This window comes from Neopelma chrysocephalum, unplaced genomic scaffold (assembly GCF_003984885.1).
Source record: "Neopelma chrysocephalum unplaced genomic scaffold, ASM398488v2 Primary Assembly neopelma1_23, whole genome shotgun sequence".
Classification (NCBI taxonomy): domain Eukaryota; kingdom Metazoa; phylum Chordata; class Aves; order Passeriformes; family Pipridae; genus Neopelma; species Neopelma chrysocephalum.
In genome coordinates, this window is record NW_020897691.1 from 13,822,422 (window position 1) to 13,831,752 (window position 9,331).

The 9,331-nt window shown below is 40.1% G+C and overlaps 1 protein-coding gene across 9 annotated transcripts in view; it reads right to left on the minus strand.

The window, feature by feature from the left end:
* The window catches only part of FBXO30 (F-box protein 30), a 33,270-nt gene extending 23,939 nt beyond the window's left edge, over positions 1–9,331 (minus strand). For 2 of the 9 annotated variants that reach the window (XR_003534892.1, XM_027687365.1), the window contains exons 1-2: positions 9,246–9,331; positions 4,599–4,703 (exon numbers count right to left, since the gene is read on the minus strand). The gene's annotated coding sequence lies outside the window, so the exon portion shown is untranslated. The other 7 variants (XM_027687387.1, XM_027687406.1, XM_027687382.1 and 4 more) reach the window with 7 other exon arrangements.

Sequence of the window (9,331 nt, forward strand, 5' to 3'; positions counted from 1 at the left end):
GAGAAAGAAGGGAAAAAAGGGAGAAAGAAGGGAAAAAAGGGAGAAAGGAAAGAGAAGAGTAAACTTTGCATCTTTGTACAATACTTTGAGAAACTCTGGAACGACTTATTTGCTGGAGTGCAGGCCCACACAAGTGATCAAGCTCTCCTCTGTGCTCCAACAAACTCCCTCTCAGCAGTGATACTAGTAGGGATTAAAGTTCAGAAATATCAGAGAATGACTTGTGCAGAGCAAAATCTCAAAATACTGTTTAAAAAATCCATTGCTCAGTTTCATCTCTTCCTTACTTTCCCATCCTCTAGTAATTTTCTTGAGAAATAAAATACTGAAATAGTTTAAGATTGATAGACAGAGTTCCTTATTCTGCTGGCTAACAAATGCTCTCATGCATTGTCTTCAGACTGAATACTTCTGTTTTAATGCATTAAGGCTTCTTACATTAAAATTACTCTAAACTGAAAAAATAAAACTGCTTAGTATTATTCCTTCTGTTCAAACTGACAGTAAAAAGAAACAAACTGCCTTTTAGACACTCCACTTTATATAAAGCATTTAAATAGAAATCTATGTGACACTTCACTCACTTCTATTCTTTTATAATGCTTTGAAATTCATGCCAACTTTAAGCAGCAATCAGTCCTCACCCCCCCATCCGTCGTAATTTGGATGACTTAAATATTTTAGCCACCCACTCTCCTGAACACTTCTAACAAAGAAGCATATGTGCTACACTTAGCAGGCAAAACACAGCTGAATTTCCCGCACCATACCTTAGCATTTATATACTGAGTAACAAGTGAGTTTCAAATAAATTGTCAAGTGCGTCAGTCACTGGATTCAGTGACTGACTGACTTGCCAAACATTTTCACAAACCTTTCTGGCACACAACCTGCTTTCAATGTGCAAATTAAGTCAGATAGCATCCACTACAAAAAGCTGAAACATGTTTACTAAAGAATGAAAAAGAGAAAATTATTTAACTTCTCTGAAGATATTTTTAGTTCTTCCAGCAAAGCCCTCTCTAACTTAATTCTTGCCAAATACAGCAGCCTATTGCTAGACTAAAGAAAATCTCAGAACTTTGCATCAGTACTGAAACCACACTGTAGCCTTCTTCAAGTCAACAGGTGAGCAGAGATCAAAAGGAAGCTCTCAGGTTATGTGTGTATTTTAAAGTGCATAAGACAAAATGAAAACAGCATTTAAAAAAAAAATTGCTAGTTTATAATGCAGGAGCCCCTAGAGACCCCAGCCCTTGTTTCATGTATCTAAACAGTCTTGCTCCCTTAAAGCAACAGCCTGGTAGTAGTAAAGCTTAATTTAATCAATTAGCCACAATTATGATTTAAAATAAAAAATTTTAAAAAATATATTGTTTACATACTTTGCAAAAAGCTCTGCACCCTGCTCACTTTAAGCTGGCCAGAAGTGAGCCACTTGCAGAGGAGTGGGCAGGTGTGTTAGGTAACACACACACTGCTGCTAAGCCAGCACTATTCTACTGCTTCTAGGCCAAAACTGGCCCACATGCAGCAGCTCAGAACCCAGCCAAACTGAGCTCCTATTTGCCTGCACCATTTCTGTAGACATACCCTAAATTAGTCAACCAGTATTAAATACTATCTTTAAATAGCCTATGTGAGCTTACACAGAACATTCTATTAAGACAGTAAAACATCCTCCTCCCCAGCACACTATCTTGGTTTTTTACAAGTCAGATTGTGAAACCCGAGTTGCAGGATGATACTGGCTTTTCTCAGGCTCCTGAACTCCTTCACACAAAAGCTAATATTCATCAAAACTTAATGATTTCATACAAGCAAATGACAAGTGAAGTGTGCAAAAAGGAAACAAAATCTGGTGAAAACATCATGTATCAGTAACAGACATGATATGAAAGCCAAAGCAGACACTAAAATATCTAGTCTTATCAATAGTTAGATGCTAACTTGTTCTATAAGAGATGCTTCACGTTGTTTTCATAAAGAGGTGGTTACAGACACAAATCAGTTAAGCAGCTGAAGTGACCTATTCCCTCAGTTTCCATAAATAAGAATTTTACTGGTCACCAGGAAGTTTGATGTTAGTTGCCATTTATCTTAAAATTCAAATCCTTTGGCTCCTTATCTAAATACATAATTTAGAATCTCTTCAGACATCAGTAGACAATCAGCAGAACAGTCATAAAATTCTGTGTTCTGCTTATACAAGTTAACTCCACAGCACCTGGTGTAGAACTTCAATTTAGTCAGAATGTCACATTTTACTTACAGGTTACTACAAAGTTTCTTTAAATATATTACATATTACATATTACTCAACAGCTGTTTTGGGCAGTCATGAGTTCCTGGACTGCTTAAACTAGTTAAGGCTTCTGATATAATTCAATTATCAAATTGCAAATTAAGTCTAAAGGGAAAAAAAAACCAAACAACCCTATCAAACTGGTGAAGTAAATGGATAAGACCTCAAGAATTAGCACATTCATTAATCAACAAATGGCCATGACTCACTATTTTGTAAGCTAACTTTCTGAACCACAGAACTTAGCACCTCTTTGATTCACAGATTAAGAGCATCCACATATGAATAATTTTCCTTTAAATAACCATAACCAATATACCATTAGTACTACACGGAGAACAGGAACCACCCTCTTCCCAAATACTGCTTTGTAAAGGAAAAAACTGTTGGGTAAAGGGGAGATAAAGAAAATTCTTGCTGGAGGTAACAAAGTCCTTTCATTTTCTCTAATACAGCAAACTGAAAGGGCTAACAAAGAATGTCATTGCTGACCTAAAGAAAAATACATGTCACTAAAACATGTACCAGTAGTATTTACAGTGTTTATATCTCACTGTGTTCCTTGTCACAATATGGTGAGAAGATAGTGTCAGATCAATGACTACAGCAAGGAGGAACAGCTGTCCTTTTCTAATAGTGTAGTGTCAGCAACTAACTTCAGTTCAGTTCAGTGTGCTTAAGTACACACACTTGACTGTTACTAGCAGAGAAACCTAAAAATACATCCCGTTCCAGTGAGGTGACCACTGCTGTCAGAATTTGTGCAATCACTTGATGTTATTGTACATACTATACAGTCAGCTGACCAAATCAGCCGGAACATGCTTTGAAAATCTGTCATAATTAAAAGGATTAAAATTCCAGCTGCTACTGCCACATGATTTTCAGTTGCTGTTATAACACAAACATTAAAATAGCATAATAAATGTTTCAGACACTACACAGTGCTTCAGCTGCAAGAGCTCTCACTTTCTTCTACACCACAAGAGCTGTACTTAGTATTATCAAACCCAAAGCCTGCTTGCTTACTCTCCCCTACCTGAATTCTTTGGTGCCAATAAGACAGGAAATCACAGCAACCATTACTGCTATTGGAACTCTCCATTACTCAGCCACCTTTTATTCACCAACCTATAAAGCTCAGCTACCTTTGACACTCTTCTATCAAATTCAAGTAAATAGGCAAGCAGGTTCTTAAATTACTGGTTCAAGGAAGTAGAAGCATAGAGACACACAAGCTGTACTACAGGTTTAAACTCCCAGGAGCATCCAAATCCACCCACAAGCAAATATATGCAAACCACGCTAAAAAGTTCCCTTTTCTTCTGGACACTAGAAGAGACTGCCATACTTCTGAATCTTCCATCTTTTACCCCGGTTTCTCTCAGGAACTTCTCTTTCAGATGCCCAACTTTGACCTTATGAGATACTAATTGCTGCTCCCACCCCAGAGTTCATCAAGACAACCCTGATTTCTGTTACAAGTAGGGAGATCAGGGAAGTTAAAACTGTATTCAAAACAGTTGGATAGATGAGTGTTCACTGGATTCTCATACATAAATTCATCCACAACAAAGAAGAGAGCATCCTCCCTGACTGGTAGTGACGGCATATACTGAACATATTAGAATGAGTCAACATTACTTTTTTGTTAAACACTGAAAACATGAGAAGAAGCTCCAATTACTAAAGCCCGAACTACTATATAAGTAAGATGCTACTTGGATCATTATGATCATAGTCTACACTCTAATTTATTACACAAAAGAGGCAGAAAAAGTTCATGCTCAAAACATGGCTTCTTACTGCAAGGGAAAAAATTCAGGGGGACACATACTTCTGGAAAGATTCAAGTTATATCAGTGGTCTAGCACTGATGAAATATATACTAACTGCTTTTTTAAGCATAAATTTAAGTTACCTATCCCCCTCACAAACAAATTATGGGAAAATGACCCAAAGCAAAACACTGATTTGACTGAAGTGGACCCTCCATAGATGCCCTATGTGTCTGGCTTTGTTCCATTTTAGAATAGAAGCTCTGATGAAATGACAGAATACTTTCTTCTATCCCTGTTAAACTCAGTAAGTGTTAAAAATCAAAACCAAAACTACTAGGCTTTTCCTTAGAGTACTTTTGTGACAGATCTGCCATGCATTCTTGCTTCCTTGACACATTCCCCAGAGAGGAAACCCCTAGGCTTCAATGTGCCTTTGGCCACACACTGACACAGGACAACTGCATGAGGAACAGCTACGCTTGCTGAATGGCTCAGGCACAGAAGCACTCTACCTGTTGAGATGGTGACAGGGCAGAATCAGCCACAGAGCCAGTAGATTTCATGTGTAAAGCACTTCTGAACTTGAGCACAGTGTGACTCCTCAATTGCTGCAGACTCTGAAAGAAATGAGATCATAAGTAAGATTTCATTTCAGGTGTAGAAATTGCTTTCCATATGTACAATCCCCTGGAAAGGTCATGTGCTTACACTACATGGAGCTACAAATGCTGAAATTTTTTGCAGACTTTATAGAAATATAAACAAGTTTTTAACAGACTTCCCAAGAGCAACCTAAGTTCTGTTATTTTAGCTTACTGATAGCTGTTAGTCACTTCATTACACTTAATGCTATAAGCGATTATTAAAAGTTATTATTCTGACCTACCACACTTAATTCATTGCTTTGACCACTTCAGGAAAAAAAACAAACTTGAATGAAAGATTACAACAGCTGGAGAACTAAAATAAATAAATAAACTTAAAGTTTGATTCTTTTACAAACTGCATTTTAGTCTAGTTATAATCCGTCCATCTTCAGTCTTCATATGAGAACTTATTAAGCAGTTGCTTACTATTAAAAAACTTTTTACTGTAACAAGCTGCTTCTTCCTTGTGTTCATACCCAAGGATTATCACTAAAACTTAACAGAGGTGGAACTGAGGTGATATGCCCAAAGGAACAATGATATTCTTATCCCCCAATTTCAACTCACAAATCCTTCAGGAAAACAGGAAAGAAAATAAGCCATTTTTCAGAAATCAGAAACAGAACTACTGTAAAAAATAATGCATTCTGTATTGCAGGAGGTGGTTTTAACCACTCAAAAGAAAAAATAAATTCTTCTTATGTAATATTTTAATTCATACATGCTGCCAAAGAATTCCTGACCTCTGCATATTTACAGAAATTGGGCCAAGAATGTCATTAATACACTGTTTCAGGTCTTTCTACACAAGTTTAACCAGTTCCCATAGCAAAATAAGAAAAGAACTTTAAAGTAAATGGACCATGAATGCAACTTCTCTCCAACATACCAGACTGAAATGCACATGTCATGTATTCTGTACATATAAAGTTATTTTTTCTATTAAAAATACATCCTTGTTAGTAGACAATGTCCTGACCAATATACAGCAAAATAGAAAGTACACAAAACAATTTAACAGACATCCATATACACATACCTCATCAGATTACACTAAAGTAGAAATGAGGGAGTTTGTCCCAAAATGTTTTGAAAAATTCAAAATAGAAGAAGATTATGAGAACAAGAGAGACCATTTTAACAACTTTAACCTATTCTATTTTCGGGTATTTCACTTTCTTATCAAATGAAATACATTCTTTGCAGCAACTGTTAGGCCTTTTCCCCTTCCAAGCTACTTAGTTTTAAACACAAGAGAAACAGTAAAAAAACAGATAGTTTAAAAAAAACACCACTACTGTCTCAACAAAACCTCACCTATCTCAAATAGTTGATGACAGAAATCTGGGAATATATTTCATAATGAGCATATTATACTAGCTCTTTCAATATGTTTCTAACATGAATGAAGAACTGGAAAACACAAACATCTTCACTACAAGTTTGTGCAGGGTTTTAGGACATACAGTGAGTCATCAATTTATCTCTAATATAATTTAGACTGCATTTTCCAAATGCCAACAAGCTTGATGCTATTTCTTTTTCCCCAAAGACTCCAGCTGAACATTCCTATCCAAACACATTCCTTATCCGATGACAATAGTGACTCAGCCAAAACAAGGTTTTGTAAAAGCATTACAGCTATGTCAGTAAAGCACATTCATACAAAGATCCTATTTGCAATGAATCTATCACTCCAACAAATTTCTCTGTCAAATAGGAGTTTCAGAAAACTGCAATTTCTACTAGAGATGCTTCAAAATTGACAAATAAAAGCCTGAACTTCAACAAACAAAACACCACCCACCTTCCAGCATCTCCATAACCAAGTCTGAACCAGGTATCACAATCGGCCTGAACCACTACCTAAAGTTTTGTATGAAGAGCTGTAACTACACCACTTAAAACTTTACCTCACCATGCCTCTTGTTCTCATGACTTAAGTTTAAACCTATCATGCTTTCATCATGATTTCACATTAAGAGCTTAGATCAACATTGGGCATTGGTAAGAAACAGCACACTCTACTCAATTGATGTTCTGCTGACTGTAAGGGTTTGCAGGGTACTGTAGCTTCAAGTAGCATTAACAAATTACAATAAAATTACAAGACATCAAGTGTCACCTCAGAAACTATGAAAAAGCCTGCAAAGTACATCAGAATCTAGAACTCCCCTGCCATTTTAACTCCCTTGGCCTGTTTCAGAGCAGTTAATATTACAAGATTTTTCAGCCTTTTTCCTTCATTCAATATTGAGAATAGATACTGCTCAGACACTTAAGAGAGCTTACACAGATTTCTCTGTGACCTTCAATAATTTGAGGTCTTCTACTTCTTTATTTGAGGTCTGTTCAGGAATACTTAGCATCCCTTACACAATCTAACCATCTCACCAACAGATACATTATCTTTATTCTTATTATGCAGATAAGGAAACTGAAGGGAAATTGCCACCAGTATAATGATGACAAATGATTCCCTGCTCCCATCTCTGTACCACTGGATCTCATTGCTAGGGGCAAAGAGCCTTTGACTCAGTTGAGACAGAGCTCACCAAAGAAACAGATCTATTGATATGAGGGAATTTTTGCTATTTTAGTTCAATTGGACTGAATGCAAAGCAGAGGTTTTTTACAGACCTGAAATCTACAGCAGCTACAGGAACTCACTTGAAGACTAAGAGCCATATGCTTTCTTCTTCAGAAAGTTGTAGACTACAAGACACTCTCTTCAGGACCTAAAAACCTGGCTGTCCAAAAACATGCAGAACTCTTGTCCAGAAAGCTTCCAACCAGATATTGCTTGTTAAACTCAGCACTTATTTTGCCCATTAGACTTCTAACATCAAAGGCAAGGGAAATATAATCCAAATTTAAGAAGCTAATTGAATAAATGCAGAATTTAGTGCAAAAGAAAGAATGTTCAGGCATCAGAGTAAAAACACTGCTTTTGCATAACTTTTGCCCATTCTGCTGGGATTCTCCTGTTCTCTAACACCTTCTAACTTTGGAAGAAAATGAGGCAAGAGACCCAACAAAAAGTCTCAGCTTGCAATACAACCCCCATTCACCCTTTTAATCTACTTCTTCTCTGGATGAAATTTGACTGCTATGCAGAAATTACACACAGATATTTACATGCATACAGAGTCGGAAACAGAGTAAAGTTATCAGTGTACTTTTCAGTCTTCCAGTACTCAACTTGCTTACCAAGCAAAGTTCTTCTAATAATATATTTTGGACTTCTGGGAGAGGGGTGCAGGGGGAAGATCATAAATAAGCATAACTAGATTCTCATCAAAAGAGATGCAAGAACCTTAACCATCCAAATCACAGCACAAGTTAAGGTGTATGACATCAACATGCAGCAGAAGGCAGCAGCTGACCAGGGAAAGGACTTAACCATCAAGTACTACACACCAATTCTACAGAAAGCAGAGGAAGGCATCTTGCCTTCAGTACTAGCACAAGCAAGGTGATGCTGTTACTACAGGAGCACAGGCCTGGGTTTGGACTAGTATGCTAACACACACTTATTTTGGCATATTAACAACATGGGAAACAAGGATTATGTAAAGCTCCTCAGCCAAATCCGAGTAGAGCTTTATAGAACAAAAGAAAGCCGTCTCTCCAGCCCACGGGTTGTTTCCCTTAAGAATTCTGAAGACCTGCTGCAAACAACAGCGGCGCTAGAACTTTTGGAAGTGAGGCCACACAAACTGTTCCAACACGCGAGCCGTTCAACAAGCTGCTGTCATCTCCCCGTGTGCTTCTGATTGCCGATCCGTGGGGTTACGAGAGTGCAACCACGTAACGTTCTTTACCTTCATAAAGGAGGGAAACAAAGGTTCCACTGCACGTCAACAACAGCCGTAAAAAAAAAGGAATTTGGAAAAGAGTCAAAACACCACCTCCTGCATGGTCTGAGCACACCTACTCGAAATAACACGAACACGGGGCATTAGAGAAGATTTTCAGGAATACCTCTAGATCATCTGCTCTCTTCCCCTCTCCTTCCACGCAGAAAGGAGCCTCTCCGACTGCGGTCTCCACAGCACCAGGGAGCCCCCGGCCCTATGCCCTCCCCACGTGCTATCGCGACACCCCGTCAGCGCTGGCAGCACTGGGGTCATAGGAAGCAGCAGCGGCAGCGCTCGGTCCGACGCCGCCGCCCGTGAGCCCAGAGCCGGGGCGGCGAAGGGGCGGGGCCGCCTCGGCCACCCTACATGGCCCGGCCCGGCCGGGCCCGGCCGGCACAGCCCCGGCGCTCCGGCCCGCGGGGATCGGGGGGCGGGCGGGGCGGAGGGGACCCGGCGGAGCCGCACACCGAGCCACCCGCGGCCCGCCCCGGCCGGAGCTGTCAGCGGCTGCGAGGAGCCGCCCCGGGCGCTCGAGCCCCCGCCGGGCCGCCATTTGTTTACGGCCCGGCTGCCGGGCAGCGGGGCGCGGCCCCGGGGGGGCGCAGGCCCCGGCTCTCCCCGCCGGACAGCAGCAGCAGCAGCGGCGGCTCACCCGTCCCCGTCGCTCGGCAGGCAGGCAGGAGGGTGCGGGAGCCTGCGCTGCGCCTCGCCCTTTTCCCCTGCGGGGCTCTGGCCGCC